Below are 10142 nucleotides of genomic sequence, written 5' to 3'. Positions count from 1 at the left end.
CCGATGAAAATCACGGCGCAGGCCCTCGGCCAGACGATGTTCACTCTGGTGGTCCAGTAATGTCATCTCTGGTTGGAACTGGCTGAGATAAAGGATGCCGACAGAGAGAATCTTCAGTTTTGTTTTATTTCTGTTCTGCCGCTGGCCCTGGTACCCACATTCTCAATAAAGGAGCAATTTCCTCAACCTCTGAGTCATACTGGGTCTGTACTGACAGTGGGCGATGCTCCACTTCCTCACTCTCAGTCACACTCTCATTCGCTATGAGTGGGGAGTCTGCATTTTAAGGACGCACTGCCTCCTCACCCCTCCCTACCCAGTCCTGCAGGGGACCCATGGGGCCAGGTAAGTGCACCTCACTCACAACCCCAAGCTTGGGAGCCTGGCTAGCGCTTCCTAGTCCGTCCCGTTGGCTCATTCAGACAATCAAACTCGGCTATGAGATTCAGTTTGCCAGGCGTCCCCCCAGGTTCAGCGATTCTGTTTACCTTGGTGGCAAGCAAGGATGCTCCTGTCCTGCGAGCGGAAATTGCAGTCCTCCTGGTGAAGGATGCAATAGAGCCTGTCTCTCCAGCGGAGATGAAGTCAGGATTTTACAGGATTTTTCAGTGCTGAACTGCCTGAATACGTTCAGGTGGAAGACAGCGGTTCCACTGAAACTATTTGAGAGGCTCCTGGGGCATATGGCATTCGCAGCCGTGATCACGCCGCTTGGATTGATGCATATGAGACCGCTTCAGCACTGGCTGCACAGCAGAGTCCAGAAATTGGCATGGTGCCACGGTACGCTCCGTGTTGCCATCACACTGAGCTGCCGCCAAACATTCAGCCCTTGGTCTGACCTTGTCTTAACTACGGACCGGAATTCCCCTAGTTGTTGTCACAACAGATGCCTTTCTGTTTGCAACGGGCATGCACCCTCGGGCTCCTAGACAGGATCTTGACTGCAGTGGCATATCAATTGCCTCGTGTTGCAGTATTCCTTGCCCTGCGCCGGTTTCGACCATTGCTGCACTGCAAGCATGTACTGGTCCGAATGGGCAACACATTGACCATATGCGCAAATCAACCGCCATGTGGTCTACACTCCTGTCACATATCACAACTCACATTCACTCAATGTGTGTGAACCGGGCTAGAACCGGGCTTATCTCCTCCTCTGGAGTCAGCAGCGGCTCAGGTCACTGCATGCCATTTATATTCTGGACAAGCTCAATCGTGCGGCCAACGCACTCTCACGACAGCTCATGTTCCCGGGAGAATGGAGACTCCAGCAGCTCAATTGGTGGTCCAGTTGATCTGGAGCTGAAGTTGATTCAGGGATGCAAAGGTAAACCTGTATGCCTCCCACGAGTCCCAAATTTTCGGTCAGTGAATCGTGCCTTGAGCACTGTGGCTCTCTGGCAGACATCTGCAGAACTGCAAGGCGACACCTAACACGTTCGCAAAATTATATAATCTCGAAGTGGAGCCTGTTCCTTCCCGTGTGTTAGGTACAAACAGGTAATGTACGGGAAGGCTGGCTCGGTGTCTCGTTTGTGGCACCATTCCCCTCTTACAGGAGGATACGAGCGCCTACTTGCTTTCCAGGTGAGTTCCCCACTCTGCAAACCCTGAATTGAGGTTCTCCAGTATCCGTCGGCGGTCAGACGCGGCGGTATCTTCCTTCTGGGAGGGTGGGGTCTCCATAGCGTTCCGCTCTTTTGGGATTGGGTACGCTTCCCCAGCGTTATGGTCATGGCTGAAAAATGATGGGAATTGAGTTCCAAAGCACTCTTCCCTGGGGTAGGAACAGCAGCTTTGACCATCTCCAGAGTAAACCCTGTCCTGTCCGTCCCCTTCGGTATGGAGAACTACCTCCTCTGGCTTACATGGAGCGCTGGGTAGGTTACGACATTGTGAGAGCAGTTGCCAAAAGGGCACGCTGTAGCTTGCCAGCATCTGCATCTCCAACACTTGTAACACAGCTCAGTGGCTATGGCGCTTTTCATAGGGACTTCATGACATCAGTCTGATGTATCGTCAAAGGTACTAAAGTAACCCCCATTCCTGAAGGAAAGAACGGAGACATTATGTTCCCCCTGCCACAGCCCTGAACCACCACTGAATGGCAGGGATCCTGTCTCAGCTACTCACCAAAACATGAATGAAGTGAGTAATGCCGGTCCTATTGATTTCCCGTATGTCCGCATATATGTGACTCGGCATGCAAATCTCACTGGCTAATCATCATTAGCTCGTTTTGTTACCACTTGGAGGTGATTGTGCTCCCAGACAGGACCCCATGACGTCAGTCCAACATAGTATCTCCATTCCCTCCTTCAGATAACAGGAGTTACTTTAGTAACCTAGACGTTCTCAAGTTCAAGACTGCAGTCCAAAACAATCTAATCTCTATATAGGCAAAAAGTTAACTTTTTTTTGAAAAAGGTGGCATTGATGAGGTTTGCTTTAAAAAAAAAAATGCAAGGGCAATCTACATTATTATATAACTGTATTTATAGCATCCTCAATCCACAGAAAGACAAATAACAAACAATGTATTGTGTCTTGTGTAACAAATGGACTTAATCCAAAATGCTCTAGGCCTCATAAAACCTTCCCCCTCTCCCCTGTTGTCAGCGGCCCTAAAACCAGTTCTCTTCAAAGGCTGTTATCACCTCTGCTCTCCTGAACGATCTGACCAAGAGACTGTGTCTATCACCCTCAAAGACAGCACGAGAGTCCAGACGGCACTAGCCATTTGGTTAAAGACTATAGAGATAAACTCCAATACACAAAGGACATTTACTCCATTCTTACCCACAAACTTTCCCAAATGTTTATAGTATTTCTCCTGTGTTTTATGCATGTCCCTATGTTTTATTAGTTATGACTAGTTATGATTCTTTAGTTATGTTAGAGTAACTTCAAATGTTGATATCCAAAGATGATGTATCACTGCTTTAATGTCTTCAAACCCCCTCTTTCTTGGTATCAAAATAATCCTCTTTTGATTTTATAATCACTGGTGTACAATATGTTATGATAAATTGCATCATGATATGTTTACCATACTTTTGTGTAAAGACTGCACCAATTCTCCATGCCAGCATGAACATGCAAATGGGGATAAGATGAACAAAGACTTTCTCCCGGTCATCTTGGACTGGCCACCTCACCAAATGGGTGTGAACTGACAGGACCTTTAAGAGTATCTGATTAGGTCAGATCTTTGCTCAATCTCTTTGAGACAACATTCTCCGGCAACTTCATCTACAAGTTAACTTCTTTGGATTCAATGTGGGACCAAGTTAATTTCTTTGGATTCAACATGGACCACACCAAGAACCCAAACGAACGCTTCAGCGCACTCCAGGCGAAATCATCAAGAATCTCAAGAATCTCCTGCATCTGTTCAGCAACCGCAACAGCAAATCAATGCAAGTACCCGTTCGCAGCCTTTAGATGCTTTTGTAAGTTATTGTGCCCCTTTAAGGTGACCCTGATTCTCTGATGTTTCTTGTAGGTTGTGGTTAACTGATTGTAATCTTGCCATTCTCTTTTCTTCTCTCTCTCTTTCTTCACTTTTCTTTACTTTCTTGATTCTGTATACAATCTTTGCTTAGTTTTGTTGTGTGAGTAACCTACCGTAGTTTTGTTTATTAAACCATTATATTCACGCTATTGTTTGCTACTCACAAAAATATTGAAGTCATTTAAACATCTTGATCTAGCGATACCTATGCTATTACCCTGCTAGTACTTTATTTACTTTAGTTGGAAAAGGTTTTTCTATCTTGGCCTGGAAGATAATATATTTCCAAGAATTAATAATTGATTATGCTTTCTGTTCATTGGGTGAACTGAATAAATAATTGTACTATTAATTGCTACAGTCAATTCCAAAAATAATTAAAATATTTAGAATGAATTATAATCCATTAAAATTACTGACAAACAGTCAGAAGGGGGCTTATCAGAGAAAATAACTTTGCACTAGTCTTCTGCTGTCCAATCCTTGCACTTCATGCAGAATGTCAGTATGTCCTTGATTTTTTTTTCCTTGGAGGATGAAAAGAAAATATATTTCCCTATATATAAATGATCAGTATATTAAATGATTTAACAGTATATTTGAAAATATACAGGATAAATAGATTGTGTTAATATATTACAATATATTTAATAATACATAAGGAATTGCTGCTTTTCGTATATTGGAAAATATGTGACAATATATTTACTAATAAAATGTAATTAGTTGAGTGTACTTAGAAAATGTGGGAAATTAATGCCTTAAATTGGATGTTTTACTCAAAGTCGTAAGCTTCTTCTATAAAAACATACTAAAGAGTGTCAGGACAATGATAGACGGTGAGCATTATATTGTATTTATTAAACAGAAACTTAACTGAACAAATAAAAAAACACATTAACATAACAAAGTTAATAAAAATGACTGCAATAGACTGCATATGCGTTTAATTTATAAAGTCAAGAGTCAAACTGAATTTATATTATATTTTCAATAAATTATTAAAATTTATATTATAAAATGTATATTAATTTTAATAAATCATCAACATCTAAACCTCTGTTAATTTTCAATAAGAACTTCTGTAGACATACGACAGAACTAAAGTCAAACTTGTTAGTAATAAGTGAAGCTGGTAATGCTATTTTGTTGTTTAACCCTCCTCTGCTGAGATCTTGAGAGATCTGTTAGTGTTTAATGTTCTGTTGGGAAAGGGTTTCTGTTGTCTGAGTTTTGTGGGTCACCATTGTGCTGAAGAGTAGAGCCTGTGCTTCAGTCCAGGAGAAGACCAAGAAACATTGAGAATATGCTGCATGTGGTTTTATTTAAAAGGCAGTAATCTATTTCAGTGATTTTTTCAATTCTTTTTTCAGTGAAGTTTCAGACATGCACAAAGTATTTGCAGTTTAATAAATACAAATATGCACAGTCTATCATTGTCCCTACAATCTTATGTCTTTGTTTAGCAGCTTACAACTTTGAGTAAAACCTCCTTATTCCACATGTTTTTGAAGTATGCTCATCTAGTGTCACAGTGTAAAGTAATTGTAAATGTATTTTTCAATATATGAAAAGTGGCAATTTCTTATGTATTATTAAATATAATGTAATATATAGCACAATATATTAATGCAATATATTTATTTCATACATTTTTTAGTATATTTACACCATATAATATACTGATCATAAATATATGGAAATATATTTTAGTTCCATAAGAATATATCCATTGCTGCCCTTCTTGACAGTTGTCCATAGATCTTCACCTCACTGTGCGTGCAGATGCATCACACCTACCGCGGCCAGTATTGAGCAAGCTCTGCACGGGTGGTAGGGCTGGCAACCCTAATAAATAAATTTGACAACGATGTAAAATTTGAAAATATCGTGAATATCGAATATTTCAAATTCAGGCATACTTATCCAAAGAATGTGCCGAACTTCCAATATTACAGTACATCCCCTTTTCGTCTTGTCACGTAGCCTATTACCGCCCAAGAGACGTGAGGTGGGGAAGGGTCTGCAAGAAGATAATAGCTACAAAGGGTGGTAACACCACTAAACTCTTTCATCACCTCAATCCTGTGCAGTACAAGCTAGAGTTCTCAACGGGCCTGAAAATTACAACCCGACCCGACCCGGCCCGTGGCTTTTAAAGCCCGGACCCAATGTAACCCGACACATCATCATGAATTATCTGCCCGAACCCGGCCCGCGGTCCGACGCTAATTTTTTTTTTTCCTCTCATACACGTATTATCATGACCAGCAGCGTAATTCAAATCAACCTTTAATGTTCATGCCTTTTAACAATACAAACAACTTTCCAGACCTCTGATTTTCCCACTCCTGTAGTAGCGACGGTGAATTCACCTGCGGCAAGTTTACTTTTCACCAACTCCATCTTCTTCTCCAGGCTCTCCATGTTGCACGTTGCACGCAGCAGCCAGACTTTCTTTACGGTGAACAGCAGCGATGATTAATAAATGTTTTTTTGTTTTGTTTTGTTTTTCACTGAGCGGAAAAGATTAAGCCCGAGGTCCGACCCGACTCGAGTCATTTGCTTATATTTTCGACCCGAACCCGGCCCGAACCCGCGGGTCCCGTCGGGTTTGTCGAGCCGACCCGACCCGAACCCGCGGGTCCCGTCGGGTTTGTCGAGCCGACCCGACCCGTTGAGAACTCTGGTACAAGCAATGCATGAAACTCCGTGAGGCGAAAAATAGTAAAAAGTGAGAAGAAATTACATCGGCGGTCACATATTCCAACATATTCCAAAAGATATGATACTTTCAGTAGGCTACCATGGAAAAACAATCGAAATTTGTCTTGCCGTAAATACTTTGCCCAGGATACGCTCCCGAAATTGTATTTTAAAGTTGGCGAACAGCTGCCACAGAAGCTTTCTCTGATAACGCACTTCGCGACCTCTTCCGATCTATATGGACGAGCCGAACCTGTGAACCCTACATCAGTCTTAAGTAACTGTAACTGTAAAGTAACTGGCTTGCAGACGTGGATTTCATAAATCCACATGTCTGCAAGCCAGTTACTTTCCAAATGAACACACCAGGGAGATCATCGCAGAATGCACTCTCTATACTTGTTTTGCTCTACTTCAGTTACATTTACATGTGTTGATTTAATAAAAAGCAGGAAGTGATCACAGATTTTTTTTTTTTACTGCTCAAATTTGCACAAAACATTTTCTATTTACTTTGTAACAGTAGCTGTTCTATCTAAATTGTTTTTGTGGTTTTTAAATGGGGGCAAAAGAAAATCAATGCAAACATATCGAGATATATATCAAATATCGTAAAACTTTTGACAATATTTTTTTTATATATATCGCCCAGCCCTAACGGGTGGTGACATGAAACTGTAGCTGACTCTTCAGGAGCAGAAAGTCCTGCTTGCTGGACACTCTGGGACATCCTGAAGCCTTCTTCGCTGAAATTGAACCTCTCACCTTGAAGTTCTTGATGATCAGGTAAATGGTTTGTGATAAGGTTCAGTTCATTAATAGTAAGGAAGGAAGAAGACAGGGGTCGGCTGGAGCTGGGACGCACGTTTTATTTACTCTTTTCGTATTAACAGAAATATGCGCACAGAGCGCGTTCACCATGCACATGCACAGCAATACAAACAATAACTCAGAATTCTCGTTCAGACGTCTCTCGCAGGATCAGCAGCACACGAGGTCCCAGCTCGTCTCTCTCGCTCTCTCTCTCTCTCTCTCTCTGTCACTCTCCGGCTTATATCCGGTCTCTCCACGCCAATTACTGAAATCAGACACAGGTGTTCATCATCTGCACTTGACCTACTTACGCTCCGCTCTGCTCCGTCCTCTCTCTCCCGCTACAGACTCAGCAAAACCACGCCCCCCTCGCCACATGGTTCTTTCGGTGCAATATTCTTTGCAGCAATTTCCTTGAATGTGAGGCTATTTTGATGCAAAAAGATGATGGCTGCACACCTATCTTTGGAGGTAACTATTGCTAATACAAGAACACACTGATTGGAAGCTTCCCTCCATTTATAGTAATCAGTCTATTTTTATAATCCAATCAGAATGATAGAGTGATTTTACCTGACTAGTACTTGTTCACATTTTCCCATGTGCTGATGATATGAACATTTGGGTTTTTGTTCATTTTTTAGCAAATAAAGATTTTTGCAATTATTTAAAATGCATCTGATCACTCTAGAAACAATGTGAATCAACACCACAACAACTGAAGCAGCAAGCTTTGCAAAACACAAAATTGTAGTCAAGTCAAGTCACATTTATTTATATAGCACTTTTTACAATAGGCTACAGATTGTTTCAAAACAGCTTTACAGAGATAACAGAAAATAATCCAAAAAAGTTTGTTTCCAGAAGAAAATAGTGTCACAGTCCAGCTTAAGTTGAGTGATGTTTCATTTTTGTTTTTAAAAAAGTTATTAATTTAGTTCATTTATATATATATATATATATATATATATATATATATATATATATATATATATATATATATATATATATATATATTGTGTGTGTGTGTGTGTGTGTGTGTGTGTGTGTGTGTGTGTGTGTGTGTGTGTATGTATATATAGCCGCTCTGGAGTAAACTGTGATGTCATCGTCCAGCTCAGTTCAGTTCTTGTATAATAGTGTCAATGTAGGCAGATCTTTGTTGAATATTAAATGTTAAATTTAATGTCCCAAACTGAGCAAGCCAAGCCAATGCCAACAAAGGTGGCAAAAGGAGCCAAAACTCCTTCAGGTGGCAGAATGGAGAAAAAAACCTTGAGAGAACCCAGGCTCAGTAACTGCCAATACTTTTGGCCATGGCTGTGGATGTGGACATGTCTACAGGGTTTGACTCAGAAACAGGCAGAACTGAGCTTTTCTTAGCACACTAGAGGCAAAGCAGTGGAGCTGAAAGTGCCATAACTGCCAAAGCCCCTGAGCAAGATGGCAAGACCTCCTGAAATATTTATCAGTGACAGCCACATTCACAGTTTAATGTGGCACATCATATATAGCAAACAGAAGCTCAGTCGTGAATGCTTGTCTTGAAAGAACAATCTTCCAGAAGCTCAAATGTGCTTGCTTGAAGAACACACAAGCACACACATTTGAGCTTCTGTTTACTGTACCATATTTGATGTGCTCTATGTATGTGTAGTTGAACAGTTATAAGTGTAAATAAAAGCCTAAATTAAATATAAATTAAATTAATCTGTTCTGTTCAAGTAAAGTGATTGTCTTTTCAGAACTCTTGAATTCAAATGGATTACTTTGACATGTCTTTATATGCTTTTTGAAGCTTGAAATTTTTGGTTGGGTGTATTTTTAATCAGTAGACAAAAATGATGAGAGAATGTTAAAGAGAATATCGTCATTGTGTTCCATAGATTCAATTCCATTTCAGTTCGCAAATATTTGTATAACACTTTTACAATACATATTGTTTCAAAGCAGCTTTACAGAAAAAATGCATGTTTCTACATTAAGTCAAGTCAAGTCACCTTCATTTATGTAGCACTTTTAACAATATGGACTGTTTCAAAGCAGCTTTACAGTGATAATTGGAAATTAAAGTAACAGAGATTGTTTTGGCTTTATAGCAGCTTTAGAATAAAGTTATTGTCCAGCTAAAGTTAGTTTTGGTTGATTCACTTCCGTCGCAACGGTCATTAGTTATTAACTTAGGGGCCGCTAACACGACACCGTTTTAACAGAAAACTCTTAAGTTCTTTCTGCGCAAACTTTCAAAGCTGAACCCGAGAGAATGCTGATGGCGTGCACATGCGTATTACGAGTTCAGTCTATAGGTATGTGTGTTTGAATATATGTGTGCAGACGTGTAGTCCTTCCCTACAAATCAACCCTCAACAAACTACTTATCTGGCCTTAAAATTTATAATACAGAATTTTTATCACTTCTGCGTAGCCACACAAACCAGAATTATCCCGACAACGCTTTATCTGTAGAGAGGTAAAGGGAGGGGAGGGAGGCCTTCACAGGGGAGAGACACTTGTCGTTGTCGTTGCGTCCAGACAAGGCCTAACAGTGGCTTAATTAACGAAAACTAAAGCTTCAACCCCAGACGTTTCCAAACAGCACAGCAGTAATGACTTTTTGAACTTCTTTACTTACAAGATTTATAATATCAGGGAGAAAATTATAACTATGCAACCATCTACTACAGTATTGCATCAGACAGTGCATTGTAGTCTCCCTGAGGAAAAAATTGATTCATTCATTACTATAGGAGAGAAAGAATTTTCTAAACTCGTTAAATCATCTAAATCGACAACATGTATGTTAGACCCTATACCGACTAAGCTATTGAAAGAGATGCTTCCAGAGGTCGCATATCCTCTTCTTAATATCATTCAGTCATCTTTGTCATTAGGATACGTCCCAAAAACTTTTAAGCTGGCTATGATTAAAGTTGATCCTACAGAATTAGTCAATTACAGGCCAATCTCGAATCTACCTTTTCTGTCAAAGATACTAGAAAAGACAGTATCCTCACAACTATGTTCCTTTTTAGAAAGAAATGGTATATGCGATGCATACCATAGTACTGATACAGCTCTCATTAGAGTGACAAATGATTTGCTCTTA

This window comes from Scardinius erythrophthalmus, assembly GCF_964197995.2.
Source record: "Scardinius erythrophthalmus genome assembly, chromosome: 17".
Taxonomy (NCBI): domain Eukaryota; kingdom Metazoa; phylum Chordata; class Actinopteri; order Cypriniformes; family Leuciscidae; genus Scardinius; species Scardinius erythrophthalmus.
Note: the sequence above shows the minus strand (reverse complement) of the source record.